Source organism: Chiloscyllium plagiosum, unplaced genomic scaffold (assembly GCF_037043375.1).
Source record: "Chiloscyllium plagiosum isolate Xiang-an unplaced genomic scaffold, Cpla_swu_hap1 HiC_scaffold_44, whole genome shotgun sequence".
Lineage (NCBI taxonomy): Eukaryota > Metazoa > Chordata > Chondrichthyes > Orectolobiformes > Hemiscylliidae > Chiloscyllium > Chiloscyllium plagiosum.
Genome location: NW_028270182.1, coordinates 13262333 through 13280612, shown reverse-complemented (window position 1 = coordinate 13280612; position 18280 = coordinate 13262333). Strand labels below are relative to the sequence as shown.

The 18280-nt window shown below is 45.7% G+C and overlaps 1 long non-coding RNA gene across 1 annotated transcript; it reads right to left on the bottom strand.

The window, feature by feature from the left end:
• Nucleotides 1-1095: 1095 nt before the first annotated feature.
• Nucleotides 1096-17959, bottom strand: LOC148136913 (uncharacterized). The gene is made up of 3 exons (XR_015754376.1): nt 17653-17959; nt 7329-7467; nt 1096-6612 (listed from the first exon to the last, which is right to left on the bottom strand). It is a non-coding gene; the product is annotated as an uncharacterized LOC148136913 (long non-coding RNA).
• Between the last annotated feature and the right edge of the window lie 321 nt (nt 17960-18280).

Below are 18280 nucleotides of genomic sequence, written 5' to 3'. Positions count from 1 at the left end.
TGGACTCTTGCCCACTAATACATAAACTATGAAGCCCTGGAGTGCTCCCAGCCCTTCATCCTCTGTCCAACATTTCAGCTAAAGAAATGTTTGTTTGCTTCAACAGATCCTTTTGGTCCTCTCTTGAAGCAAGGCCACAGCGATGTCTGAGAAGATAAATATTCTTGCATTATGACTAATATTGGTGACTCCCAACCAATTCTAATATAGCCACAGACTAACACAACATCTAAAACCACCAATGCTGTTTTTCACACCAATGCAGAGCGCCGCTGACGCTTGGCTTAATAAAGCCCCTCAAATTGATTCCTTTTCTTAATTGTGCCAAATTCAATATTCTGTACAACCTCCCCTTCAACACCTGCAAATCACATTTACCAGATACGGTCGCTTCTGGAACAGGGTTGGCAGTTCGGACAAAGTAATTGAAGCATAGGTCAACCTACACAAAACAGAGAGACAGCCCGAGAATACAACGTTTACACAGAGAGTGCAGTGACCCTTCTTCAGATGTTGTGACCTTGGTGACCCGGTGGACATGCTAAAGGGTATAAACTGGGACTGTTTCACCTCAGAACGTAAGTAGCAGCAAACTCCTGCAACACGAAGGGGCTCTGACAAAAGGAAAATACTTGTATTATTTATTAAGTTTGTGAAAATATATTACCCTGAACTTGCAAACATTGGCATCCCGGGTAAGTGACTATGATCAATTAAACATTGAAAAGCTTGGGACGGGCGGGGGGTTGGTTTCGCTTTTGCCTGTTCTGACAAACAGCACAATAGTGCCTTGGTTCAGTACGGATATCACAGAGACAGCTGCATCACCCGCACTGCCTTTGTAACGGTTACTTTAAATGTAATTTTTCGACTTGTTAGTTTGAGCACTCTGTAAACATAATGGACTGGATTGAGAGATCACTTTCATAGTTAGTTTCAGTTCAGGACCCATCAGTTGTATCCATCTGAATGGTCTTGTTATATCGGTAGGTTCTCTATAAATTACAGTTTTTGAAGTGTTGCTTTGAAGAGAGACGCAGTATTCATTTACAACAGTAATCAGCTGAGATGATTTTTAACATTTCAAGTGCTTTATTTGATTGTGGATCTGTGTTCTCATGGGGTGCTGCATGAGTGTGAGACGATACACCAGTTAAAGGTTTATTCACTTGAGCTCGATTTCAGAAAGGAAATCAATTTGAGGAGCTTTATTCGACCCAGAGTCAGTGTCACTATACAGATGTGTTGGTATGAAAATCAGTGTTGGATTATAATGCAGTGGTGGCTTTAGATCCTGGGTTTGTCTGAGGTAATGTATTGGAATTGGGGACTGCAATACGTTCAGATTTGATTTCAATTCCTATTATTGATGAAGTCCTATTCCAATTTGAGATATTGTATAGATGAGAAAAGACGGTAAAGGTTTGGGAATTGGCATTAATTCAGCAGTTCCCTTTGTCTGTGGAACTGCACTAAACTTTTTTTTCATTGTGGGAGAGCTGTATTAGTCTGAAAGGAACTATGGTGCTCAGACCCATTTGGCACATCAACTCCCGAAAATGCCAACTTCAGGTGACCAATCTCCCTACTTGAGGGAACCGTGGGACTGATTTAAATAAAAGGCTGAAAATGGGCAGGAGCATGGGCAATGTTACTAGGCTGAGCTGAACTGAAAGTCCCAGATATTACAGAGCAATTACTGATTACAATAATGCGAGGGAGGCGTAAATTGCTAAACAGGTTCCCTTCACTTTTACCGATCTAATACCTGACAGACATTGCTATAAGAACATTAGACATGGGAACAGAGGTAGGCCATTCAGCCCATCAAGTTTACTCTGCCATTCAATGAGATTGCAGCTGATCTGATATTCCTCAACTCGACTTTCTTTCCAATTTCCCACTAAATCTTGATTCCCTTCCTGATTAAAAATCTGTCTGTCTCAGCCTGGAACACACTTAATGACCCAAACTCCGTGGCAAAGAATTCCACGGATTCATTCCCCTGCGAGAAACGAAATTACTCCTCAGCTCTGTGTGATCCCTTATACTGAGATGGTGCCCTCTGACCCTGGAATCTCTCCCACATGGGGGATACCGTTTATCCACATCTCTCCTGTCAAGTCCCCTCAGAATCTTTTATATTTCACTAAGTCTGCCTCTTATTCTTCTATATTCCAACGGGTACGGGCCCAAACTCATCAACCACTCCTCCTCATACAATTCCCCTATAGCTGGTATCTTCCTAGTGAATGTCCTCTGGCCTGCCTACAGTGCCAGTGTATCTATCCGAAGGTAAGAATACCAAACCTGTTTATGCTATTCCACATTTGCTTTGACCAGTGCATTGTATCGTTTTAGCCACACTCCCTTTATGTTATATACCCTTTTCACTTTGTAACTTAATGCCAGCATTCACTCTGGAGAAGCTGTGTATCTTCGCTGCTGGCAATCAGCACTATTGAAAATGGAACTGTTTCTATCATACTAACGACAGCACGTTGCAGGCTAGCTGGAGGATTAAGGTGGGTGGGAACGTGAGTTTGAAAACAGGAACAAGGGAAATAACGTTGGACATTGATGATAGAAAAGCAGAAAATAAAAAGGGGAAGGCAGTCGACGCAATGGCGAACAGCAAATAGAGCCATAGTACAAAGGAATGTGCAAAGATACCATATAGACAAGGGATAGTGTATAGCAATGTGTGGGAATGTCGAAAAGACTGAGTGCATGGAAGATTGATGAAATACCAGCGGAAAAAACTGGAATTGGATCATTGAGGCAGGGCTGCAAGATGAGCAAGGCTGGGAGCTGTATATCCAAAAGAATTCAATCCTTGGGAAGCACAGATAAAAAGGAAAAGGCGATGGGGGCATGTTGTAAGTCAAAGATGAAATCAGTGCAAGAGCGAGAAAAGGTATTGGCACAAGGAATCCAGTTGTGGAATCAGCCTGAGCAGAGCTCAGAAGCAACACGAGATGGAAAATATTAGTCGGAGTTATCTCCAGGTGGCCAAGCAGAATTGGGAAGGCAGGGTGGCATGAAGCAGGAAATTAGAGATTCATGCAACAAGGGAACTGCAGGAACCAGTGATCATTTTAATCCAAATACACACTGAACGAAGCACATTGGGAATAAGACTGCAGTGGGTGTACATGTGAAATGTGTAAAATATGGGTTATAAACAAGTATTCTGATGAACTAATGAGGGAAACACTTTACCGATATTGGGTTTTGTGCAAAGAGAAGGGGTTTACCAATAATCTTCATGTGACAGACCTTTCAGCAAAAGGTGACCAAAACATGATTGAACGCTTCATTGGGATAGAAAGTGAACCAGTCCCATCTGAATCTGGGATCTTATATTGAAACAAAGGACAGTGTGAAAGTATGAGTTACGAGGGGTGAGCGGGCTGTGATAGAATGGGTACCCTCATGGGAACTAGGAGTACAGATAGGTCATTCAACCTCATGAAGCTGCTCCGATATTCAACACAACCATCGGTGATTACATTGTGACCTCTACTCCACTTGTCTGTCCACTCTCCGTAACCCTTTAACCAGTTCCTCGTTAAAAGTTGATCTCCTCTTTAAACTTCCTTAATGTTCCAGCATCCACCGCACTCAGGGGGAGTGAATTCCACAGATGAGAAGCAGTAAATTCTCCTCATCTTTTTTATTTAATTGGCTACTCTTTATTTCGAAAGCTGTGCCCTCTCATTCCAGATTGCCCCATAAGATGATACATCCTCTTTCAGTCCACAATATCAGTCCCCCTTTAGAACCTTCTGTACCTTAACAGATTTCGCCTCATTCTTCTAAACTCTCGGTAGTATTTGTCTAAAATTCTACATATTCACTAACACCTGACGAAGGAGGAGTGATCCGAAACCTAGTGATTTCAAATAAACTTGTTGGATCATAACCTGGTACCTCCACTTCACACATATCTCTTCATATCCCCTCATCTCTGGAATCAATCTCATGAAACTCCAGTCTACTGCCTCCAAAGCCCCGGTATCCCTCCTTAAGCAAGGTGTCCACGCCCGTGAACAATTCTCCAGGTGCAATCTCACTGATACCTTGTAAAGTTGCAGAAAAGTCTCCCTACTTTTATTTTCTATTCCTTTCGCAACAAATGCCAACATTCCATTCAAAGGCATGACGTTGGATAGGTAGTGGTTAACGTATAAGGATTAATATGTACAAAAGTCTACACACCTTTTGGGTGAAAGAGCACGCCAGGGGAAATGGCTCAACTGTGGCTAAGGTAAGGAATATATTTAGTAAAAGTCATGATGTCAGAGCAAAGCTGACATGGATTTCTGAAAGGGTGAACATGTCTGACGAACCTACTGAAGGATGTACTAACATAATACATAAGGGACAAGCAGCAGATGTGATATACCACGAAAAAAGAAATAAGGAGGGAAAATATTAATCGTGTGGGGAAGCAAGCTAGTAACATAAAAGATGATTGCAAGTGTTTCTTTTGATATATAAAGGGTAAAAGAGAAGCAAAAGCGGACTTTGGGTCGACGAGAAATGGCGCTGGCAAAGTAGTAATGAGGAACAAAGAAATGGCTGAGGAATTGAATGGGTACTTTGCGTCAGTCTTCAGGGTGGAAGACATGAGTAATATCCAAACATTCAAGACAGTCGAGGGGCAGAGGTGAGTATGGTGGCCATCACCCCAAGGAGAAACTGCTAGAAAAACTGCAAGGTCTGAACGTGGATAAATCATTTGGACCAAATGACCTGCACACCAAAGTTCAAAAGAGTAGGTGTATTTGGAAAGGCAAGGACTGATTCGGGATAGTCACCATGGCTTTGTGCGTGGGAAATCATGTCTCACAAACTTGATTGGGGTTTTTGAAGAAGTACCAAAGAGGATTGATGAGGGCAGAGCGGTAGATGTGATCTATATGGACTTCAGTAAGGCGTTCGACAGGGTTCCCCATGGGAGACTGATGAGCAAGGTTAGATCTCACAGAATACAGGGAGAACTAGCCATTTGGATACAGAACTGGCTCAAAGGTAGAAAACAGAGAGTGGTGGTGGAGGGTTGTTTTTCAGACTGGGGGCCTGTGACCAGTGGAGTGCCACAAGGATCGGTGCTGGGCCCTCTACTTTTTGTCATTTACATAAATGATTTGGATGCGAGCATAAGAGGTACAGTTAGTAAGTTTGCAGATGACACCAAAATTGGAGGTGTAGTGGACAGCGAAGAGGGTTACCTCAGATTACAACAGGATCTGGACCAGATGGGCCAATGGGCTGAGAAGAGGCAGATGGAGTTTAATTCAGATAAATGTGAGGTGCTGCATTTTGGGAAAGCAAATCTTAGCAGGACTTATACACTTAATGGTAAGGTCCTAGGGAGTGTTGCTGAACAAAGAGACCTTGGAGTGCAGGTTCATAGCTCCTTGAAAATTGAGTCGCAGGTAGATAGGATAGTGAAGAAGGCGTTTGGTATGCTTTCCTTTATTGGTCAGAGTATTGAGTATGGAGTTGCGAGGTCATGTTACGGCTGTACAGGGCATTGGTTAGGCCACTGTTGGAATATTGTGTGCAATTCTGGTCTCCTTCCTATCGGAAAGATGTTGTGAGACTTGAAACGGTTCAGAAAAGATCTACAAGGATGTTGCCAGGGTTGGAGGGTCTGAGCCACAGGGAGAGGCTGAACAGGCTGGGGCTGTTTTCCTCACAGCATCAGAAGCTGAGGCGTGACCTTATAGAGGTTTATAAAATCATGAAAGGCATGGATAGGATAAATAGGCAAGGTCTTTTCCCTGGGGTGAGGAGTCCAGAACTAGAGGGCATAGGTTTAGGGTGAGAGGGGATAGATATAAAAGAGAGTTAAGGGGCAACTTTTTCACACAGAGGGTGGTACGTGTATGGAATGAACTGCCAGAGGTACAATTGCAACATTTAAGAGGCATTTGGATGTGTATATGAATAGGAAGGGTTTGGAGGGATATGGGCCAAGTGCTGGCAAATGGAACTAGATTAGATTAGGATATCTGGTCGGCATGGACGAGTTGGGCCGAAGGGTCTGTTTCCACACTGTACATCTCTGTGACTCTTTGACATGAGGGTCAATTTTCTTCCACAGAGAATGTTTCGTGTGTGGAATGAATTTCCAGGGAAGTTCTGGATAAGTGTACAGTTACAATCTTGAAAAGACATTTGGATAAGTGCATGAATAATAAATATTTGGAGGGAAATGGGCCAAGCACAGGCTGATGGAACTAGTTTAGTTTGGGATTATGGTTAGTATGGACTGGTTGGACCAAAGGGTCTGTTTCTGTGTGCTGTTAGACTCATAGGAACTGGTTACTTCAACCCCAGGTTTCAAACCTGTTTTAAACATGACAGGGCCATAATCTAATTGGAGACAGTTAACCAGAGGCCTCTAAAACCCAGGGTCCCCCAGAGGAGATGAAACCTCAGGGTAAATAAACACATAACCCACGTGGGCTCCCACAGGCTTCAACCTCTCGACTAGGCCTCAGGCCTCAGGACCGTGTCCCCCCCTGGAGAAAGCTCTTGTTCAAAGGTTTCCTGATCCCAAAGTTTCACTCTTTGAATCTTCAAATGGCCGGCAAGATCCTTTGGGAGGAAAGAGACAGTATTAACTGAAAGGCAAAGCAGGAAAGATAGCACAGAAAGATAGCACAGCAGGATCCCAGGTTTCCTTCTCTCAGTGACACAGACAATCTCTTCGCAACATACAAACACAAACATATCGAGCAATGAGCTGAGTTTTCATGGCAGACCCTTTGAAAAACTTTGAGATGGTGGGTTAGCTGATTAAAACACTCACTGCCTTCAATGATAGCATTGGGAAGACTGGTGCACAGCACGATCCCACATGCTACAATGCAGCAGCAGCTAGTTACTCGAATTTTTTTCCCCTCTGTGACGCTGCTTCAGTTTAATTATTTCCTGTCACCCCCAAATCAAACATTCTAGCTATTTCACGTTCTCTCTCCCGGTCTGTTTCCCCATCTCTCTCAATTTTTCAATTCTTTCTTTCACTCCCTTTCTCTCACTGTCAAAATTTCTCATCCTGCCTTCTCTATAACCAACATTACTCTGACCTTATGACAAGTCTTCAGAAAAGGTCACATCATATGGGTTTTAATTTCCTCCTCGGGGAGTCTGCCTCTCAGATCTTGGGGTTGACGTACTTTAACCCCAGGCTTCAAAACTGTTTTAAAAATGACAGGGCCGCAATCCGACAGGAGCCAGTTAACCAGAGGCCCCTAAAACTCGGGGTCCCCTAGACGAGATTAAATCTCAGGGTAAATAAACACACAACTCACCTGGGCCCCCACAGGGTGCAGCCTATCGACCAGGCCTCAGGCCTCACAACCATATCCCTCCCCCCCTGGAGGTTGTTCTTGTCCAAGATTTTCCTGGCCCTGAACATTTTGGATCTTGACGTTGCAGCTTTCCAATGTCCTTGGGATACACGCAAGAAAAGATAGGTTGAAAGGGGGAGTGAGAGGAGTTTGAAGCAAAGTTACACAGCAAGATCCCAGGTTTAAAAGCACCCCCCCCCCCCCAGCCCATCCCCAATATATTGAATAAAATCAGAGCAAGATTGAAATATAAACAAATGATAGGACAGCAATTAGCCAGAGGCTTGAAACATCAATAAACACATACATATATACACACAGACTGCGAGAGCTGCTCACTCTCTCAATAGACAGAGAGAGAGAGCAGGGTTTGAGAGTGAATTTGACAAATGCCTGTCCACATTTATTCTCAGTGAGGTGTTCGTGGACTGCACTCCTGCAGTCTCTGACCCGTTGTAACGTCTGTCACTCTGGGGAGGTCTCTGTGGGATTGAGATGTTAATTCCCAGTACAGGGGCGCTGTCGGATCTTTGCTCCCACTGAGATGTTAATTCTGGGGCAGAAAAGATTCACATGCCTTGTGTGTGTGTGTGTGTTTTTTTTTAATCTTTATGAAGCCTTGTGAGTGGTATCAGCGCAGTTTGAAAATATTAAACATTGGTCTCACACCAGCAGCCGACAGTCTGCCTAGAGACCACCCCCCCCCCCCCCCCCCCCCCCAACAGACACCGGACTGGAGGGAGAGGGGGATATTTGCTGAGAATATCTCAGAATCTTTCTGTTGTGTATGCAGTTCCCAGAATAGAGCTCTCTCTTTCTCTCTCTCTCTCTCTCTTTCTCCCTCTCTCTTTCTCTCTCTATCTCTATCTCTCTCTCTCTGTCTGTCTCTCTCTCTCTCTCTCTCTGTCTCTCTCTTTCTCTCTCTCTGTCTCTCTCTGTCTGTCTGTCTCTCTGTCTCTCTCTTTCTCTCTCTCTCTCTCTCTCTGTCTCTCTCTTTCTTTCTCTCTCTCTGTGTCTCTCTCTCTCTCTCTCTCTCTCTTTCTCTCTCTGTGTCTCTCGACCTTACTAACTTAGCTTTAAATCTTTTATATTCTTTCACCTTCACACATATTTCAGCAGAGTTTGGGAATGTAAAATATTGATAACATGCCTGCTCCTCCCAACATTTCCCCATCTCCACCACCATCCCCCCTCCCCATTCACATTCCCTCCCCCGCTCACCATCACAGGACTGGGGACATGTTGGGCACTTTACACGACTTTGTCGGAGGGGGGAAGTCATCATAGAATCATAGAATCCCAACAGGCCCTTCAGCACAACAAGTCACACTGACCCGCCGAAGAGTAACCCATCCAGAACCATTTCCTTACCCAAACTCTACATTTCGTTTGACGAACCTACACATCCCTGATCACTGTGGGACAATTTACCATGCCAATCCACCATTACCTGCACATCCCTGGGCACTATGGATAATTTAGCACGGCCAATCCACCATTACCTGCACATCCCTGGGCACTATGGATAATTTAGCATGGCCAATCCACCATTACCTGCACATCCCTGGGCACTATGGATAATTTAGCATGGCCAATCCACCATTACCTGCACATCCCTGGGCACTATGGATAATTTAGCACGGCCAATCCACCATTACCTGCACATCCCTGGGCACTATGGGTAATTTAGCACGGCCAATCCACCATTACCTGCACATCCCTGGGCACTATGGATAATTTAGCATGGCCAATCCACCATTACCTGCACATCCCTGGGCACTATGGATAATTTAGCATGGCCAATCCACCATTACCTGCACATCCCTGGGCACTATGGATAATTTAGCATGGCCAATCCACCATTACCTGCACATCCCTGGGCACTATGGGTAATTTAGCACGGCCACTCTACCCTAACCTGCACATCCCTGGACACTATGGGTAATTTAGCACGGCCAATCCACCCTAACCTGCACATCCCTGTACAGTGTGGGTAATTTATCACGGCCAATCCACCCTAACCTGCACATCCCTGGACACTATGGGTAATTTAGCACGGCCAATCCACCCTAACCTGCACATCCCTGTACAGTGTGGGTAATTTATCACGGCCAATCCACCCTAACCTGCACATCCCTGGACACTATGGGTAATTTAGCACGGCCAATCCACCTTAACCTGCACATCCCTGGGCACTATGGGTAATTTAGCCCGGCCAATCCACCCTAACCTGCATGTGGAGCACCTGGGAAAAACGCACGCAAACACGGAGTGACAGACTGGAATCGAAGCCAGGACCCTGGTGCAGTGAGGCAGCAGTGCTAACTACTGAGCTACCATGTCACCATTCAGTGAAAGTCTGAGCTCAGCATCGTCACTCAAATGTCTGCGTGTGTGTGTGAGAGAGAGAGAGAGAGAGAGAGAGAGAGAGAGAGACCATGCCTCAGTATGTGTGTGTGTGTGAAAGAGAGCTCATACCATTGTGTGTGTGTGTGTGTGAACATTACCCAGAGTAAGCTAGCTAAGTTGACTACTTGATTTTAAAACAGACAAAACTTTATTCACAAAATTACACAATGAAATACCAGAAGAACAGAATAAAGGACCCCTACAGAACTCAGTCTATCCAACTAGACCTAATTATACTGTTCCAAATACACACATCAGTCCCAATAAGCAAACTCCCTTTAAAAACCAGTCTAAATGGAACACATGTTTACAGGTTGGAATTGAAGGGCAGAGAAAGAGAAAGAATTTCCACACAGCTCACTGTTGAACTACCAACCAGTTCCAGACTGAAATAAAACAGCTCAGCTCAGCTAGAGAGCTGACCACTCCCCTTTCATTGTACAGGTCACTTCTAAAACATGACCACCTTGGCCTGAATTCTCATCTGTTTACGTAAAAACAAAAGGCCTCTCAAACTCCTTTTCATCTCTGTACCAAACCAGGCTGATCGGAGCCTGGCCTGGTTTATTACCCCATTGAAAAACATCAAGGACATAGTCTCCTGACTGAAACGTTCCTGCTCCTCGGATGCTGCCTGACCTGCTGCACTTTTCCAGCACCGCTCTCACCTTGACTCTAATCTCCAGCACCCACTTCTGCCGAGAACCTTCAGGGGGGGACCTCAGCTGTTATGGGTAGCTCACAGAGCAGCCATCGAGCTAGCTGAGAATCATAGAATCCACGCAATGCAGGCCGTTCGGCCCTTGGAGTCTGCACCAACCCTCCAAACGACGTCCCACCAAAGCCCACACCCCCTTCCCTATCCCTGTAACCCTGCACTACCCCTGGCCAACCCAGTTAGCCTGCACATTCCTGGATCTGCAGACAATAATGATAAAGGTATGCACCGTTCTGCAGTTCCTAACAGTCACATATGTCCCGTAATATAGAACTGAAGCAATTCAGGTTGGTATTTCAAGGGTGGGGTGGATGATGCCTTGTTACAGGCTGATGAAAGGAGTATAGAGCTGACAGCCCGTTGCCATAGCAACAAGCTGTTCCACTCATCCTCCTGGGGGAGAACTGGATTGGTTGATTGGAGCAAACTCAGACAGCCCACAGGCTTTGATGCTTTCTCCAAACAAACCTGCCGCTTCTGCAGTAGCGCGGGGAGGCCAGCAGAGGGTGGCATTGTATCACTTTAAACACATGAGGGAGCAAAAGAGACATTGATTCATCAGGTTTTAATTCATTCATTCATTTAAACCTCCCTCCAGGACAAACTGTGTCCCATTGCAGGCAGAGACGGGCCCACACACACTAAAAACAGAGATACAGATGCACACACTGATATATAGACACACATACACAGATGCAGACACATGCACTGACATACACACACACACACAGATACAGACACATGCACTGACATACACACACATACACACACACACACACAAACAGAGATACAGGCACACACACTGACATATAGACACACACACAGATACAGGCACACACTGACATACACACACACAAACAGAGATACAGACGTGCACATTGACATATACACACACGCAAGCAGAGATACAGACACACACTGACAAATACACACACAAACAGAGATACAGGCGCACACATACTGACATATACACACACACACAGAGATACAGACACACACACTGACATACACACACACAAACAGAGATACAGACATACACTGACAAATACGCACACACAAAGATACAGATACACACACTGACATATATACACACACACTGACATACACACACACACAAACAGAGATACAGACACACATTGAAATATACACACAAAAACAGAGAAACAAGCACACACACAAAAACAGAGATACAGACACACACTGACATATATACACACACAGAGAGATACAGACTCAAACTGACATACACACACAGAGATACAGATGTGCACGTTGACATATATACACACAAAAACAGACATACAGACACACGCATTGACATATACACACACACAAACAGAGATACAGGCACACACATTGACATATACACACACGTAGAGATATAGACACATACACTGACATACACGCACACACAAACAGAGATACAGACGCACACACTGACATATACACACACATACAAACAGAGATACGGACACACACACTGACATATACACACACACAAACAGACATACAGACACACACTGACATATACACACACACATAGATACAGACACACACACTGACATACACACACAAACAAAGATACAGACACACACACTGACATATACACACACATACAGAGATACGGACACACGCACTGACATATACACACACACACAAATTGAGATACAGACACACACACTGACATATACACACACAAACAGAGATACAGACACACACACTGACATATACACACACACAAACAGAGATACAGACACACACACTGACATATACACACACACAAACAGAGATACAGATGCACACACTGACATATACACACACACAAACAGAGATACAGACACACACACTGACATATACACACACACAAACAGAGATACAGAAACACACATTGACATATACACACACACACACACAAACAGAGATACGTACACACACAAACAGAGATACAGACACACACACTGACATATACACACACACACACAAACAGAGATACGGACACACGCACTGACATATACACACACACAGACAGAGATACGGACACACGCACTGACATATACACACACACAGACAAACACAGAAACTAAAGAGTTAATAATCACACAACGCCAGGTTAGAGTCCAACAGGTTAATTTGGAAGCGCTAGCTTTCGGAGCGCTGCTCCTACATCAGGTGGTTGTGGAGTAGCATATTGTAAGACACAGAATTTATAGCAAAAGTTTACAGTGCGATGTAACTGAAATTATACATTAAAAAAGATCTGGATTGTTTGTTAAGTCTCTCATCTTTTAGAATACACTCCACAACCACCTGATGAAGGAGCGTCGCTCCGAAAGCTAGTGCTTCCAATAAAACCTGTTGGACTCTAACCTGGTGTTGTGAGATTTTTAACTTTGTCCACACCAGTCCAACACCGGCATCTCCGAATCAGAAACTAAAGAGATAGACTCACAAACCCACACTGCTGGCTTAACCCTTGCTGTATTTACAGCTTCCTTTAGTCCTGATGAAATGTCATCAGCTCGAACAGTTCATCCTGTTGGATTGCCTCAGACTGAGGAGAAAGTGAGGATGACCTGCTGAGTATATCTGGCTATTCATCTGGTCACTGACAGGCAGTGTGCCCTGAAGAGACTCTCACTGTGGAGACAGTGTGCCACTCAGTGAGATATCTCTTTAAACAGAAGAGAAACCGGGTAGCGAATATGATACAGATAATTTGGGAATCCGCATTCAATCATTATTGCGCACGTCAAACATTTCACCTGTCTGACCTGAGTAGTTAGCTGCCGTGGGATACTCTAACCAGTTTGAGAAAAACAGACTGTTTTTTGAGAAAAACAGCTTGCACAGCTCTTCCTCAAATCCATATTGCCATTGAGAGAGTTTATCTAAAATCTGTAATTTATTTAGCTCAGCTTCATTTTTGTATCCTCTCTTCTTTAGTAAATAAAGGAAACACCCGAGTGCCCCTCCACATCAAAGGACAATGCTGCCCGATCAAACACTCCTACTTATTATATTTGATTAAACAATTCACAGTTTAAAACAATTCACAGTAACAGCTGGAGACAGAGAAACAGCAATTTTACCAGGGAGAGGAGCAGCAAAGCCAGGCCCCAAGCCCTACCATTCAACCAGTTTTTCAGGGAACACTCGTATTTATTTCCAAAAGAGAAAATGCTGGAAAATCTCAGCAGGTCTGGCAGCACCTGTAAGGAGAGAACAGAGCTGACGTCTTGAGTCTAACTGACCCTTTGTCAAAGCTCTGTCAGTTAGACTCGAGACGTCAGCTCTTCTCTCTCCTTACAGGTGCTGCCAGACCTGCTGAGATTTTCCAGCATTTTCTCTTTTGGTTTCAGATTCCAGCATCCGCAGTAATTTGCTTTTACTCCTATTTATTTATTTATTTTTCTAGTGATAAAGACATTTCATTTAAAGCAGATTATTAAAGAAAATCAATGGCACATTTTCACGGATCTAAGGAGGAAGTACATGATGCTCAAGTTTATAGTGAGGACAACACTGGGGGCTCCTAACACTCCTATTTATTTACTTTCTTATTCACTTTGTGCTTATATTTTTATCACCCAGCCCCCATGGTGTGTGTGTGCAGGTGAGAGACACAGTGAAAGACACCAAGTGCACAAATCTTTATTTATATCCCACCACCAGGAAGATAGGAAAACACCCGGGTGGCCAGTGACAAACACTGCCCTTCACATCAAGGGGCAATGCTGTGTGATCAAACAGTGAAGGGGAGGGCAGGGATTAAATCAAAATAGAGTTGGAGGGTGAAATAATGCACTCCACTCCCTGCGGCGCCCACCTCTCCCTGAACACCTCCAGGGTGTTGGTGGACACTCGCGTGCTCCTTCTCCAGAGACACCCGGGCCCTAACGTAACCGCGGAAGAGGGGCAGGCAGTCGGACCTAACGACCCCCTCCATGGCCCGCTGCCTCGACCTATTGATGGCCAGTTTGGCAAGGCCCAGGAGCAGACCCACGAGGAGGTTTTCAGACCTGCCCTCCCTCCTCCGTACCGGGTGCCCGAAGATCAGGAGCATGGGACTGAAGTGCAACCAAAAGCAGAGGAGGAGGTTTTTTAGAAAATCGAAAAGGGAGTGCAAACACCCACACCCAATATACACGTGGTCCACGGACTCCACAGCGCCACAGAACAAGCAGTTGGGCTGGGAGTCCGTGAACCACCGCAATCTGCGGTTGCAGGGGACTGCTGCGTGCAGCGCCCTCCACCCCAGATCCCCGAGAGAAAGGGGGAGGACTCCCGCGTAGAGAGCCCTCCACTGGGGATCCCCACCGCCCGGTGGCAAGTGGGCACGCCAAGGCGTGTCCGGACGGCGGATGAGGGAGAAGAGGTGGACGGTGTGCAGCAGCGGTCGATACAGACTCCACCCCCCCCCCACTCCCCAGTGATACCTCCCTGAGGGAAACAAAACTAAAATTCCGGAGACGCTCAGGGTGTGGGGCACGGGAAGCACTGGGCTCAGTTTCGGTTTGTAACATAGTTCCTATTAGCCTGTTGTCCATGCGCTTTGTATCCTGCAGACTGAGCTGAAGAGAAACGGGAAGGTGTTGGAATACCGTCCACCCGACCCGCCAGCATCAGGGGTGTGGAGAGAGAAACAGAGTTAACGTTTTGAGCTTGCACCGGAGATGTACCACGTCTTGAGCAAGGGCTGGGTGTGTAAAGGGACTTCCGTGATCAGGACGGACTGAATGACAGAGGCGTGAGGCTTCCTGTGCTACAGGGCACGGTGACGGAGCGACAAGGTGGACAGAGAAGCTGAAGGTGTGCCTGAGGGGAATCAAACCGAAACGAAGAAGTGGAAACACACAGAGACTAAGTTTACAGTCAGAAAGTGTTGAACAAGGGGACCCCGGTTGGACAGAGACACACAGACACTGATACATTCCCAGGCTGAAGCAGATCCCAGAAGCAGGGTCCGTTTGGGTGATCTCAGCTGGTATGGTTAACTCCTGCCCTGCCCTTCACAAAGTAGCCATCCAGCTCAGTGAGAAGCAGGAATTGCTGGCAGTGCAGATTCAGTCCAAGTGACCGCTCTGAACAGTATCCCGCCAGACCCAATCCTGATACTGGAACCCCGCATTTCCCATGGATAACCCCATCTGACATGCACATCCCTGGAAGGGCAAATAAAAATGCTAAATATGTTCTGTCGTGGTTCCTAACAGTTAAACACGTCCTGCATTCTTTCACTGAAGTAATCCACGCCCGTGTTTCAGGGACTGGGTGCTGCCTTGTTACAAGATGGTGAAAGATTTCTCTTAAAAAGAACTAATTTCAGACATGTATGTGGAGGCGCCGGTGTGGGACTGGAGTGTGCAAAGTTAAAAAATCACACAACGCCAGGTTACAGTCCAACTGGTTTATTTAGAAGCGCTAGCTTTCGGAGCGCTGCCCCTCTGTCAGGTAGCTAGTGGAGCAGGATCGTAGGACACAGAACTTACAGCAAAAGATCACCGTGCCATGCAACTGATGGTATTGAACAAACCTGTTCACTGTTAAGTCTTTCATCAGCTAATCCTAAAAGATAAGGCCCAAGTTCACCTCTTGCCTTCTCCCGCTTCCTCCTTGCCCCATGGGTGTGGCCATTTGGGGGAGATGTCACCGCGCTGACCCTTGCTTCTTTGCGTCACTCGGGTCAGTGTGAGACTGTCAGAACCAATAGAATGGTCAGGGACAGGAGCAAATTGTCCCATAAAGAAACCTGCCGCTTGTGCAGTGGCGCGGGGAGCCCAGCAGAGGGTGGCATTGTATCACTTTAAACGCAAGAGGGACAGACACTGACCCAGAGAGAGTCAGAGAAATTGATTCATCAGGTTTTAATTCATTCATTCATTTAAACTTCCCTCCAGGACAAACTGTGTCCCATTGCAGGCAGAGGTGGGCCCACACCCCACACACACACACACACACATCAACATGACCAACAGCATTATATCAACTTAAATAGAAGAATAGACAGAGAAAGAGATAGAGGGAGGTTCAACCCCATTTAATGGATACAGCCCCCAATACAACAGAGACAGAGAGACACACATACACTGAGACACACTAACACACAAACACACACACAGATAGTCATGCAGGTGTAGACAAACACACATAGACACACGCTCACACACACACAGTCATACAGGGGTAGACAAAGCCACATAGACACACGCTCACACACAGTCATACAGGGGTAGACAAACACATAGACACACGCGTGCGTGCACACGCACACATATACACACATATATATAGTCTGTGTGCAGTAACTGATACTGCCCTGAGTTTAACCATCTTTGTCAATCATCTCATTCCCAGATGAAATTAAGGGCAGCATGGTGACTCAGTGGTTAGCACTGCTGCCTCACAGCGCCAGGGACCCAGGTTCAATTCCCACCTCGGGGAACTGTCTGTGTGGAGTTTGCACATTCTCCCCGTGTCTGCGTGGGTTTCCTCCGGGTGCTCCGGTTTCCTCCCACAATCCAAAGATGTGCAGGTCAGGGTGAAATGGCCATGCTAAATTGTCCATAGTGTTAGGTGTAGGGGTATGGGTCTGGGTGGATTGCTCTCCGGCAGGGCAGTGTGGACTTGTTGGGCCGAAGGGCCTGTTTCCACACTGTAGGGAATCTAATCATAAAAAAAAAGAAATGTCAATGAGAAAGTTGAGCAGTCAAGTGATGTCCCTCAGCCTATTGTCTGGGAAGGAGTGAATCTGTTTAAAATCTCATCGACATTTGCACAATTAACAGACTTGTATAACAGAACCGTTGTGCTCTCCATGTCTAAGTAGAATAAACTTGCAGTACAACTTTCTCAGCCTCCACCTCCAACACTCAGCAGCAGCAGTGTGTACCATAGAGAAGATGCACTGCAGAAATTCACTAAGGTTCCTGACAGAGCAGCTCCCAGACCGACGGCATGATCACCTGGAGTGCCAAGCTCAGCAGATACACAGAAACACCACCAGGTGACAATTCCACATCAAGCCACTCGCCATCCTGGCTTGGAAAAACACCTCAGTTCCATCGTGTCACCGGTTGAAAATCCTGGAGCTCCTTTCCTCCCATCAATGTGGGATTACCCGACCCAAATGGATTCCAGCAGTACAAGGCCACAACTTACCCTCTCCTCGCCAGAGCCCGTCTGTGTCCCGGCCAGCGATGGCCCAAACACACGAATGAATCAGAAACGATCACGTTCACGGTCTGGGTACCCGGGATGCGCCAGTGCTGAGTATCTGAATAAATCGAGTCTACGTTGCAGAAAATTGAAAGGTAATTTCATTGGAATCCATCAAATTCTGAAGCAACAGGGGCTTGAAAGGGTACTTGCTCAGAAATTATTCCTACGGGCCTGGGAATCTGAAACAACGAGGACACTGTCTCAGAATAAGGGGCAGATTATTTATGACAAAGATCAGGAGGCAGCACTTCACTATATGGCCTCGGAATCTTTAACATTCTCTATCCCTGAGGACTGTGGATACGCCATCGCTGAATACAGTTCAGACGAGAATAGACAGTTGGCTGGTGCCTCAGGGAATCATGGGATATAGAGAGTGGACAGGAAACTGGATTTGAAATCTAAAATCAGGTCTGATTGGATTGACTACCAGAACAGACAGAACAGTTTGAACAGGCTGTGCAGTCTCCTCCTGCTCAAATTGCCTCAACTTTTAGAAATTTACTGAACCAATTCCCACCCCCTGTAGATTTGGTTCCATGAAACCATTTGTTATTAAACATCTGGA